At 42.6% G+C, this 12,620-nt stretch overlaps 1 protein-coding gene across 2 annotated transcripts in view; it reads right to left on the reverse strand.

The window, feature by feature from the left end:
• The window catches only part of YES1 (YES proto-oncogene 1, Src family tyrosine kinase), a 76,338-nt gene extending 65,180 nt beyond the window's left edge, over nt 1-11,158 (reverse strand). For both annotated transcript variants that reach the window (XM_066246292.1, XM_066246291.1), the window contains exon 1: nt 10,919-11,158. The gene's annotated coding sequence lies outside the window, so the exon portion shown is untranslated. The remainder of the gene's footprint in view (nt 1-10,918) is intronic.
• Nucleotides 11,159-12,620: the final 1,462 nt, after the last annotated feature.

Here is a 12,620-nt window from a genome sequence, read left to right on the forward strand (position 1 = left end):
TCTCGGCGGAGCGATGCCCCAGAGGGGCAGAGCATCGCCCCCTGGTGGGCAGAGCGTGGCCCCTGGTGGGCGTGCCGGGTGGATCCCGGTCGGGCGCATGCGGGAGTCTGTCTGACCGTCTCTCCCGGTTTCCAGCTTCAGAAAAATACAAAAAAATATATAAAAAATAAAAGTCTCATGTATTACAATCCATTCATTTCCTACCACTCATGTTCATGGTTGTGGGTGGCTGGAGCCAATTACAGCTGTCCTCCAGGACAACACCAAATTTTTATCAGATAATGCGTAACGTACACGGGTCGTTGTATGGCTCTTATGGAATTACATTTTTAAATATGTGGCGTTCACGGCTCTCTCGGCCAAAAAGGTTCCCGACCCCTGATTTATAGGAATGGAAGAAACCTACTGTTTCCTCCAGAAGGAAGTGAAGCATTAAATAGTTGGGTGAGTCAGTAACAAAGTATAGGAAATTCCTTCCTACTGACAGGGCAAATTAGAAAGTGTGCTTTCTATAGCATGAGTATGAAATGTGACAATGGACCATATAGCCAATGCAGACCTTCCATCTATTCCTCCTAACTCATCTAGGAATAAATGATGTAATTAGTAGAAATGAAAACAGTATTGTACAGAAGTTTGAGCTAGCTTTTGAGCAAGAAGACACAGAATTGAGCAAGGGGATTGGGAGACTACCGTATTTCCCCATGTATAAGACGCATCTTAATTTCAGGGCCTGAAATTTGAAAAAAAAATGTATTACATAAAGTTATTGAACTCAATTTTTTTTTTTCACCTTTCCGAAGCTGGAAACGGAGAGGCAGTCAGACAGACTCCCACATGCGCCGACCGGGATCCCCGCACGCCCACCAGGGGGCGATGCTCCGCCCCTTTGGGGCTTCGCTCTGTTGAGTCCAGAGTCATTCCAGAGCCTGAGGCAGAGGCCACAGAGCCATCCCCTGCGCCCGGGCCATCCTTGCTCCAATGGAGCCTTGCTGCGGGAGGGGAAGAGAGAGATAGAGAGGAAGGAGAAGGGGAGGGGTGGAGAAGCAAATGGGCGCCTCTCCTGTGTGCCCTGGCCCGGAATCGAACCTGGGACTCCTGCACGCCAGGCCGACGCTCTACCGCTGAGCCAACCAGCCAGGGCCTGAACTCATTGTTGTATTCATCTACAACAATGAACACAAAAGCAAACGCAAAAAAGAGGGAAATGATGTAAAAAAAAATCTACAACCATTGTATAAGATGCATCCAGTGTTTAGACCCCAATTATTTCGAAAAAAGGTGTGTCTTACACATGGGGAAATATGGTATGTATATACAGTGTATACTTACCCAAACCTACAAAAGGACAGCATTTACTAGTTTAGTTAGTGTAATAACCCTTCTTTTTCAGTTCATACAATACCTGACCTTGATACCTATTAAAAAATATGTACCAGAAAGCTATTCCCACTAAAAAAGAAAAGTGTAAGTGGCCGAAAATTCTCAGCTCCAATACAAAAGGTTGGAGGAAAAGGATAAATCCCCATTTTATCATTGTTCTTATTCCTAAGGAAGTTGTCTTATATGGAACAGGCTTGCTGTCAGTTAGCCTTAGATTCAAATTCAGTTCTTCAATCATTTAGTCATATGACCTTGACAAATTACACATACTTTCTGATCTTCAGTCTTTTAAGCTATAATAAACATCTAACTCACCCACGATTTTTCTGGGGTTTTTTTGTTTTGTTTTTTGTGACAGAAGAGAGACAGAGAGAGGGACAGATAGGGGCAGACAGACAGGAAGGGAAGAGATGAGAAGCATCAATTCTGCATTGCAGCTCCTTTGTCTCCTTAGTTGTTCAATGATTGTTTTCTCTTATGTGCCTTGACTGGGGGGCTACAGCAGAGCGAGTGGCCCCTTGCTTAAGCCGGTGACCTCGGCATTTCAAACCTGGGTCCTCTGCATCGCAGTCCGATGCTCTATCCACTGTGCTACCACCTGGTCAGACTCTGTGTATTTTGAAAAGGCATTTTAAAGATTTAAGTTAACCTGATGATGCATATGAATGTGTACCATACCACCTATCACAGAACAGGTTTTCTTCCCTAACACCTAAAAGGAGTGAAGTAGATGAGAAATAGAAAAAAGGACACAAAAGGAAAAATTACAAATTCCATATTCCATCCATTCCACTTTTTCCCTAGCCCTTCTCTACTTTCCCCATTTTTGTTTCCCATTACTAATCTTTTAAAGCTTCCCCATTCCTCACACTGTTGTATAGGATTAGAGTAGGAGGCAGGCTTCAGTGTCTAGTAAGCAGGTGGGAGAAAGTAGGGAAGCTTCTGTACTTAAATTCAGCTTAAAAGCAACACCTCATTGTGAGAGTCCTAGCATCCCAAAAGAGAACTCCTAATGGAGATTTTTAGAGTGAGGAACTAGGAAGGCAGGGAGGGATGGCGACAGGAAAGGCTACACACTGTAGAATCACAGCATCAAGTAGGCCAAATATCATCTGTTCAAGAGCTCAGCAGATTCTTTTTTTTTTTTTTAAGAGAGAGACAGACAGGGACAGAGGAAGGGAGAGAAATGAGAAGCATCAACTCATAATTGCAGCATCTTAGCTGTTCATTGATTGTTTTCTCATACGGGCCTTGACCAGAGCGACTCCAGCCTAGCCAGTGACCCCTTGCTCAAGATAGCAACCCTGCACTTCAAGCCAGCAACCTTTGGGCTAAACCCAGTGACCATGAGGTCATGTCTATGATCCTACATTTAAAATTGTGACCCCGTTGCTCAAGCTGGTGAGCTTGTACTGAAGACAGAGACCTCGGGGTTTCAAACCTGGGTCCTCAGAGTTCCAGGCCAATGATCTATCCACATCGCCACTGCCTGGTCAGGCAGCAGATTCTAAAGAACAAACAAAACAAAACCTGAAAACCAATTAGAACACATTTACCACTGAAACAGTTATGCTTGTTAGGTTTTTGAGGGTAAACTCTAAAGGGCTACCTAGAAATCTAACCCAAAGCTTAACTTCATAGAAAAAACTTTTTCTGAGAAAAGACTTTGATTTTCAAATAAATGTTTGACAAACTTTGGGAATACAATCTACTTATAGTTTTAGTTTTTACAAAATTATTTTGCAAACCTTAAAAAAGCTAACCATTTTCAATTGCCCATGCTTACTCTAAGTATTCACGGACATATGTTAAGAAAAATATACATGACAATTATACACTTTTATCAATTAAAATGTGAATGTGGATATTTTCCTGTTACAATGTGGCAAAGCTAGCAAATAGTTATTACTGTTAAGTGATATCACAACTATCTGCTTCAATGAATAATCAAATCTTGTTTTTCTAATATTACTGCAAAATTAATTTGAATTTTTAAAAATTTATTTTCCATTGATTTGAAAGAAAGAGGAAGGGAGAGAGAAATAGGAGAAGGGAGAGAGGAAGAAAGGGAGGGAGAGGGAGGGAGAGGGAGAGAGAGAAAGGGAAAGAGGAAAGGAAGGAGGGGGAGAGGGGGAAAGGGAGAGAGGGAAGGATACAGAGGGAGGGGAAGAAGGAAGGGAAGGAGGGAGAGAGATCAACTACTGTAGTTGCTACATTTAGTTTTTTCATTTTTAGTTTAGCAACTCATTAGTTGCTTCTCCTATGTGCCCTGACCAGGGAAGGATTGAACCTGAGACCTTGAGGGTGCTGGGATGACCCTTTATCCACTGAGCCAGCTGGCAAGGGATTTTGATGTTTTTTAAAAGCCTTGCTTTCAAATATGTCTTCTAATAGTAAAACTTCTACATAGGTGTTGTGGAGCCTGTGTATGTGAGCCACAAACACTTGTGTAATGAATTAATATCTAGGAAAACATCAGATCAAATCTGCCTGCCTAGCCTGACCAGGCGGTGGCGCAGTGGATAGAGCTTCGAACTGGGACGCAGAGGATCCGGGTTTGAGACCCTGAGGTCGCCAGCTTGACTGCAGGCTCATCAGGTTTGAGCAAAGCTCACCAGCTTGAGCCCAAGGTCGCTGGCTTGAGCAAGGGGTTACTCAGTCTGCTGAAGGCCCCTGGTCAAGGCACATATGAGAAAGAATCAATGAACAACTGAAGTATCACAATGCGCAACGAAAAACTAATGATTGATGCTTCTCATCTCTCCATTCCTGTCTGTCCCTGTCTATTCCTCTCTCTCTCTGTAAAAAAATCAATCAATCAATCAATCAATTGGGATATTTCATTGCTTCATATGCTCTTGTCAGAATCAAAATACAGCCTGACCAGGAGGTGACGCAGTAGATAGAGCGTTGGACTGGGATGTGGAAGGACCCAGGTTTGAGACCCCGAGGTCGCCAGCTTGAGTGCGGGCTCATCTGGTTTGAGCAAAAAAGCTCACCAGCTTGGACCCAAGGTCGCTGGCTCCGGCAAGGGGTTACTCGGTCTGCTGAAGGCCCGCGGTCAAGGCACATACGAGAAAGCAATCAATGAACAACTAAGAAGTTGCAACGCGCAATGAAAAACTAATGATTGATGCTTCTCATCTCTCCGTTCCTGTCTGTCTGTCCCTGTCTATCTCTCTTTCTGACTCTCTCTCAGTAAAAAAAAAAAAAAAAAAGAATTAAAATACAGATGGTCTTCTACCTTTTAGAATTTTTCTTATTACACTACAGTTGCCTTCTCTACTCCTTTTTAAATGCCTATTATTTTTAAAGTAAACATCCATAAAATACTAACTACATCAGAATAAAATTTAGAAATTAATAAACTTGCCATGGAACAATTATATGTATTTACTTATACAGCAAAAGCCACCAACTTTCTCCAACCCACCCAATTTCTAATTAATACTAAAACAACTGAAAGTTGTATTAAAAAATTAAGTGACCTGCCTCTGTAGGTTAAGAAAACCTCGAGTTTACATACTACTAGGAATAGAAGCTGAAACCAGACAATCTTTAAGTTTCAGTGATCAGGACTTTCCTGTTTCTGTCCCTCACCCCTAATAACTTCTTTTCCTTCTTGTCCTTGGAAGATATGGACATAAGATATAATATTGATTGTCACTAGTAACATGACAGGATGCCAAATGTATTTTTAAAAAATCTAGGTGTGTTTTTTGTTTTTGTTTTTTTTGCATAGCTAGGGCTTTCTATATTCACTAAATACAGTGAACTCATTTAAAAAAATAAACCTTATTAAAATAGCCTTTAACTTCACATTTGCAAGTGTTTAAACAGTTTTATAAATCATTTTCTTTTCTTTTTTTTTAGTGAGACAGAGACAGAGACAAACAGGAAGGGAGAGAGATTTTGAGAAGCATCAGCTCATAATTGTGGTGCCTTAGTTGTTCACTGCTTTCTCTTATGTGTCTTGACCAGGGGGCTCCAGCTGAGCCAGTGACCCTTTGCTCAAGCCAGCGGCCTTTGGAATCCAGCCAGACCATGAGGTCATGTCTGTGATCTCATGTTCAAGCTGGTGACCTTGTGCTCAAGCTGGCGACCTGGCGGTTTCAAACCTGGGTCCTTAGTGTCCCAGGTCGACACTCTATGCAGTGCGCCACTGCCTGATTAGGCATAAAATCATTTTCTAAAACAAAAGTTTGAGGGTAAAAAAAAATCTAAAGAATTTTGATTTAACATTCGTTTATAAAAAGCACTAAGCTAGTTTTTAAAATATTAGTAGAGGTGCTTGTGTGTGGAAGAAAGCTGTATATATAAAGTCATATAAATATATGCAGAACCGCCTGACCTGTGGTGGCGCAGTGGGTAAAGCGTTGATCTGGAATGCTGAGGTCGCTGGTTCAAAACCCCGGGCTTGCCTAGTCAAGGCACATACGGGAGTTGATGCTTCCTGCTCCTCCCCCCTTCTCTTTCTCTCTGTCTCTCTGTCCCTCCCTGTCTCCTCTCTCTAAAATGAATAAAATCTAAATAGAAAAAAAAGTAAATATATGCAGAACCACATTCTGGTATACAATAAGAAAAGTATTGAGTCTTTATTCTACTGAGGACAGTTCTTAAAGATTCATATAAATGTTTTTTGCCACAGTGGGTACTAGATCAAGTATACCTGTCATGGAAAGAAAAATTTGTAATTCAAGGAGAAATGCGCTTTTACATCGAAGTTTTGTGGGAGCACAAAGAAGGGAGTCAATACACTAATGTATTGCTAAGCATGCACCATAATGACAAGGTATATCCATTAATGTTCAGGAGTACAGTCTTCTGTATCTCTTGCTTCCTTCTGATTATACAAGTCAGAGTGCTGCTTTTCCTAATACTCTATATCCTCCATTCAAAATTAGCCATATCCTGAACGGCCAAGTTTCAGAGACAAGATTAGTATAGGCATTGTCTTTGTAGATTTTCCAACAGTTGTGCTAAAAGAGGACAAGATGCTGCAGTTCTTTGGTTGGCATGTTTATAAACTCAGCACATTATAGAAGCAGCAAAAATGGCCTATGGCATCTTCCAGTTTGGGGCTTGAGATGATACTGTATCTGTGTTTATTGATGTCCATCTTCTCACACCTCAGGAATAAAGAAAGAACAACAGGAAAAAAAAACCTAGGGTTCCTACTTGCAAAATTCTGATAGCCACAAGGTAATGTGCCATCCTCAGCTATTAATAGTTCCAGATCTCTTGAAGGTCTTCCGCTTCCTGGGAAATACGTAGTAGGGAGTCCAAAGAAACTGCTCCATAAGCTCTCCTGCTACCCCCAAACAAGAGTAACAGCAGCAGCACTTCTAAGAGACACAGCTTAAAGAGCATGAAGTATACGGTATATGTTTCCTATCTATATTCAAACAAGGCAAACTCAAAGGGCACTGCTATCCTGGGCACAGATTGTAACAGTCCAGCAGCACCTCATTGACAGATCCTCCTGTACTCTGAAATTACCCTCTTTCCAGGAGTGAGCTTCAAGATCTTAAAAGAGTAACACCAGGTAAACCCAATCCAGACCAAGATATGTTACCATCAAGTCTGCTAATTCCAAGACAACAGGGGTGCTGCTACAGCCAACGATTACTTGGCATACAGACATGTTAAAATTATATTGGCAGCAGCACTGGCTCTTGTGTCTCACCCGCTGCTGTTACTAGAGCTCCTTTTGCTAAATCTGCCTGAGTTTAGACAGGAGCTAGATGGTTCATAATCACCCAGCAGCTGCAGCTGAGCAATACTCAGTCTAATTGTGGCACTGAAGCAGCTGAGAGGAAGAAAAGAGATAATACACACCCTGCCATAGCCACACACAAACCGCCATACACACAAGCAATAAGATACCAAGATAGTTTAATAGGAACAGATTATTTCCTTTAAAGAAAGACAGTTATACTTTGCTAGAGGAACTTGTACTTGTATTAAAGACCTATTTAAATATAAACTGAAAGTGACCTAAGTCATATAGGGTTCTGAACAATGGAAGATCCTAACTAAAACTTCCTATAAATATTCATGTTAACAAAACCAGCACCACGAACATCACCTTTATAACATGACTGAAAGTCTGTGATATAAGAACTTGGCATAACTCTTGTTGGATAGCTCACCTGGTTAGGAGCATCATTCTGATACATCAAGGTTGTGGGTTCGATTCCCAGTCAAGGCATATACAAGATTCAACCAATGAATGCATAAATAAGCAGAACAACAAAACAATGTTTCTCTCCCTTTCACACTCTCTAAAACCAATAAAAATTTTAATTTAAAAATTTCATAAGAAAAAAAGAATTTGGCACAGATGTGATCTCTTTTTCAACTATATTATGAAATGCAAAGCAATGAACAACTAAAACAGCAACTATTACATAAAGCAAGAAAAGTAGCATAATGCTCAGTATTTTTGAAACTCTAACGCCATACTGTCATTTGCTTTCTTTTGAAACAAAACATACTCTTCCTTTAGGAAAATATTACACATCTTCAAAAATTTAAGTAAACAAAAACATATTTTATGCTCAAAATTTCATGACATCTTTAAGAATATCCAAACTAAGGCTGAAATTACTGATCTAAAGAATTACTGTTCCAGAAAACTGAAAATGGATTAAAAGTCAAGACTTGACCTTGATGCCATAGTTAATTTTGAGTTTCAACTCTTGTGTTACATAATATTCTGTAAAATAGAGTATATTTTAAACATAATGACTGAACTGTATGAATTAGTTTAATAAACATAATGGTATTTTGATTACCTACTAATTTATACTTACAATATAAAAGGTGAAGAGGATTTAAAGTTAGTAAAAACCTGGTGTCTTCCCTCAAAATATTAACATATTACTTATATGTCAAAGTAGTTACATGTACTAGCTGATATATATGATAATTATTATTTAATAGGTCTAATCCTGTTTGCAAAGGACAATCCAAGCAGTATTCTAAAGTCAGTCACCAAATGTTAAGTTCTTTATTTAAGTACCTAATATAGTACATTATACACAGGCTTCTTTAAAAAGAAAAAAACATTTTATCTAAACTTCAACACAGACGCAGAAAAGCACATAGACCATATGTATGGCTTAATGATTACTAAGGACAACACCTTTGTAACCACCACCAGGTTAAAAGACCTTTGCCACCAGTTAAGAAGCTGGGTCCCAATCACAACTTCCTCTCTCCTCCCATAGCTTTACTTTTGTAGAAATCACTTCCTTGAAGGCTTTTTTTTTTAACGTAGTTTTTATTACTCAAGTTTGCATTCTTAGAAAGAGTTTAGTATTGCTCTTTAAACATTTTTTTATATTAGGCTTCGTTTTAGTATAACACTAATAGGATGTAATAAATGATGTCTACACTGAAAATGACATTGAGAGTTAAATATAATTAAAAAGAAAAATTACTCACATTAATAAATTATTTACTGCCTAAAAAGATGCAAAGTTGAACTTTGTATCAAACAACTCTTACTCTATGGGCTGGTAATATTTCCCTTATATTGGATCATTGCTATTCTTTTAGAATATTTATTCTTCTAACATTACATACTACGAAGGAGATTTATTTGCATGGACATTGATTTTGCAGCTTGAGAATTTACTGAATTTTAAAAAAATCCTTAAACTGTGTATTAATATACTGCTCACAAAAACTAGGGGATATTTCAAAATGAGTATGAAGCGATTTAAAAAAAGCAGCATGATTTTTTTTATTAAACAAGAACATTAGAAAAGCAAACGGACAAGTCAAAGAAAGTTGTTCGATTATGCAAATAAGATGCAAAACCAACTTTTATTTCATTGGTGAAAATGCACTATACAAAAGGCTGAAAGAACTGGACTATCTGCATGTTCCCTGATCCCCTAATTTTTGTAAGCAGTGTATTATACTTCAGCCATAAGACATTCCACCTATACCAGAAGATAGGTCAACGCTGTAATTTCACTTTCAGTTGAACAGAAAGTCGTCAATTTTGTGGTTTATGAAGTCAGTAAAAACATATTGCAAAATTAAAGTTAATATAACATTATGGTTGTTATAGCAGAGTACATATTTTAAGAACCCCTTTTATCTTTTATTCTGGAAACATGGATATGAACTGTCTTGTATTCAGATTCAGATCAAACGCAATTTGAAACTTCTTTTTCTTAAATGTCAACTACGGCAGGGGTCTCATATATTAGCAAAACAAAACAAATGTATGATATAGTGAAAAACAACTTCCTAACAGAACAATATATGAAAATCATATATGATGTATACAAGATGCTTGGCTTCTAATACAGGGGCTCCTTCATTACCTCTCCATTCAAAATGTTTCCTGTTCACTGTGTGCTAAGCACTAGATTTACCACATACTTACCTTAAATGCACAGTCAAGTGCATACATTTAGTAATATTTTCCTTAGTGTGTAATTTAATATGAGAAATTTAACAAGATGGTTTAAATACACTTAGAATTATCAAGGCAACTTCAGCGCTGTAATCCTACAGTTATAATGCACAAATATACCACAATCATGTAAACGCATATGTGAAAGCATCTATGTGAAAACACATCGGTGGAACATATATACATAATAAAGGGCATAAATATAAAGTTGTGATTTCACTAGAGGCTTTTCATTTCTTTGATAACATAAACTGTTAGTGGATTCTTCCAAGCCTGTTTCAACTAATTATGCAGGAAATAATTCAACCAAATCTGAATGTTGGGTCCCACTCACAACAAAACGAAATTAAAGCAGTCCCTACATCGGACTTGATTTTCGCAGAGCTTCTCAAAACAACGCTGCCCCATGCCCCAGCAAGAGCTGGAAGCAATTACCGAGAAGAAAAACACACTTGCAAACAAAATTGTCTGTAACACATGTGGACAGAGAATCGAACCAAATGGGACGTGGAGTGGCATAACACTGTGAAAGTGGATGCTGAATGGCATATTTCCCAACCCCCAACACAAAACAAAGGAAAACTTTAACATGTTGTGGTTTTCAATCAACCAAGTATAGCGAGAGGCTCCCTCAGTCGCCCCACACGCACACCCCGGTCCGCTCGCCCAGCGCAGCTGCCACCGGCTTAAGTCAACACTTGGATCCCCAACCTCCGGGACAGAGGGGCGGCTGCCCGCGCCGCTAGCTTCGGGGTGCGAGCCAAAGTAAAACCCCGCTTCGCCCCCGCCTCGCCCTGCGGCCACGGGACTGGGGGGGGGGCGGTCCGAACGCTCCCAGGACCTTAAGTCGGACCCGGACGGGACCGGGAAGGAAGGGGCTGGGCGGAGACCGAGTCAGGGGCCGAGCAGGTTGCTCCGGGAAGGAGACACGCCCGCCGGACGGGCCGGGTCGGGGGAGGGGAGAAGTTTCTCCTCAACTTCCCGACTCGGAGCCGGCGGGGGCTGGGAGCGGCGGCGCCTGGGGCGCAGGCGGGCGCCGGGGCCTAGCACTGCCCGGCCGGGACCGACCGCCTGCGCCCGCGGGCTCCGTCGGGTACTCACCTGCCCTCGGGTCGCGCTCACATGGGTCGCTGCCGCTGCGGCTCGGGGCGTGGGGAGGGGGCGGCGGGCGGAGGCGAGGACCGCGACGCCCTCCCCCTACTTCCACCTCCTGGTCTCGGGCGCCCGGCGTGGCGACCACGGCACACCGGTCCCCCAACTCGTTACTACGGGAGGAGGGAGTTCCCGGGCTCCCCCACCCGCGGCCCTCGCTCGCCACCTCTCACCGCCGCGCCCGCCCTCACTCCTGGCCCCGCCCCCCGCGCGGGGGCGGGGCGGGGCTGCCTCTACCTGCGCGCGGCCGGCCGCTCACCGGAACTTGCGCCGCGCCCCCCGAGCTCCCGGCGCCCCCAGCCTTCCGGCGCTCGCGCGCGCGCTGGGGCGGCCGACCTCCCTGTCGTGGTCGACCTAGGTGGCGAAGCCAAGTCACTTTTCTCGACCCAACATGGCGGCGGGGTCCGGGGCGGATTCCCGAGGCGGCGCTGGCTGAGGGGGCGTGAAGAGGAGGCTCTTCTGCACGCGGAGAGCAGACCCACAGCGCCGCTCCCCACCCGCGGACCCTGCGGCCGGGGCTCGGCCGCCGCGGGAGTTGGAACTGGGGGTGCAGATCCCATCGCTTCGGTCTTTCCCCTTTCCCTTCGCCCTGCTCTCTAGTGCCCAGGGCTCTGGGGCTTCGTTTGTTTTTGTGGGGGAGGACAGGGTTGAGGTTTCGTGGTGGGCAGTTTGCTTGCGTACCCCGCTTCCGCACCCATTGTCGCTGATAGTAAAATCTCGGCTCAGCTGGTGAGACGAGGGGTGGGGGGCCGTTATTAACACCCTGTTCTCCCGCCTGACCGCCGTCGAAAAACACTCGCGTCCGGCCTCCTTCCGTGTTTGTCCCAACCCCAGGAGCTTCCTGTTGACCAGCCTTGTCGGGAGAGGGAGCCGAAGCTGACTTTTGTTGGCGACGGTCCCGGTGATGGTAGGTTTGGCTTATCTTGGACACGATCCTGGCAACATCCCAGGGAGGGAACTGGGGCAGTTACTATCCTGTTTAACAGCTATGGGGACGGAAGCTGCGACCCTGGAAATGCGGCAGACAGAACTAGAATCCTGCTTACGTGAATCCAAGACACACACACACACACACACACACACACACCCACATCCAGTCGCTGGAGAAGGGACAGAATCCAGAAGGAAATTTATAAAGATGAGGGTTAGTCAAATCGGAACAGGCTGATTATTGAGGCTTTTCTGCTGAAATCACTTCTGCTCTGCCACACTCGGAGATTAACTTCCTCTTTTTATTTCCTCTTTGGTGGGGTTATCAGAACTGTTAATGTGGTACTGTTGGTTTCCTTTGTGGTATTTAAGCGCAATTCAGTCATCTTACACAGATAAGAAATAGTATAATCGTTATCTGTCAGTGTTGTGGTATTGTAGAAACTCAAGAAATGCATATATAGACTTGAAGATACTTTTCTTCAGCTCACTAAATGAACCAAAGGAAGGCACAGGCTTTCAGGTTAATGAAAAGGTACACATAACATAGGAAGATGCTTTATTTGATTTAGTTCCTAAAACTCCACTTGCCATTGTCTGTCTTGGACATTAAAATTTTCTTGTAGATTTATATTCAGCCTTTTTTTTTTTTACTAGAAAATAAACCCCTTGGGCTGTGTCTTTTCCAAACTAATAACTAGAACCTAATATTTTGTTCTAA

The sequence above is a fragment of the Saccopteryx bilineata genome, chromosome 11 (assembly GCF_036850765.1).
Source record: "Saccopteryx bilineata isolate mSacBil1 chromosome 11, mSacBil1_pri_phased_curated, whole genome shotgun sequence".
Lineage (NCBI taxonomy): Eukaryota > Metazoa > Chordata > Mammalia > Chiroptera > Emballonuridae > Saccopteryx > Saccopteryx bilineata.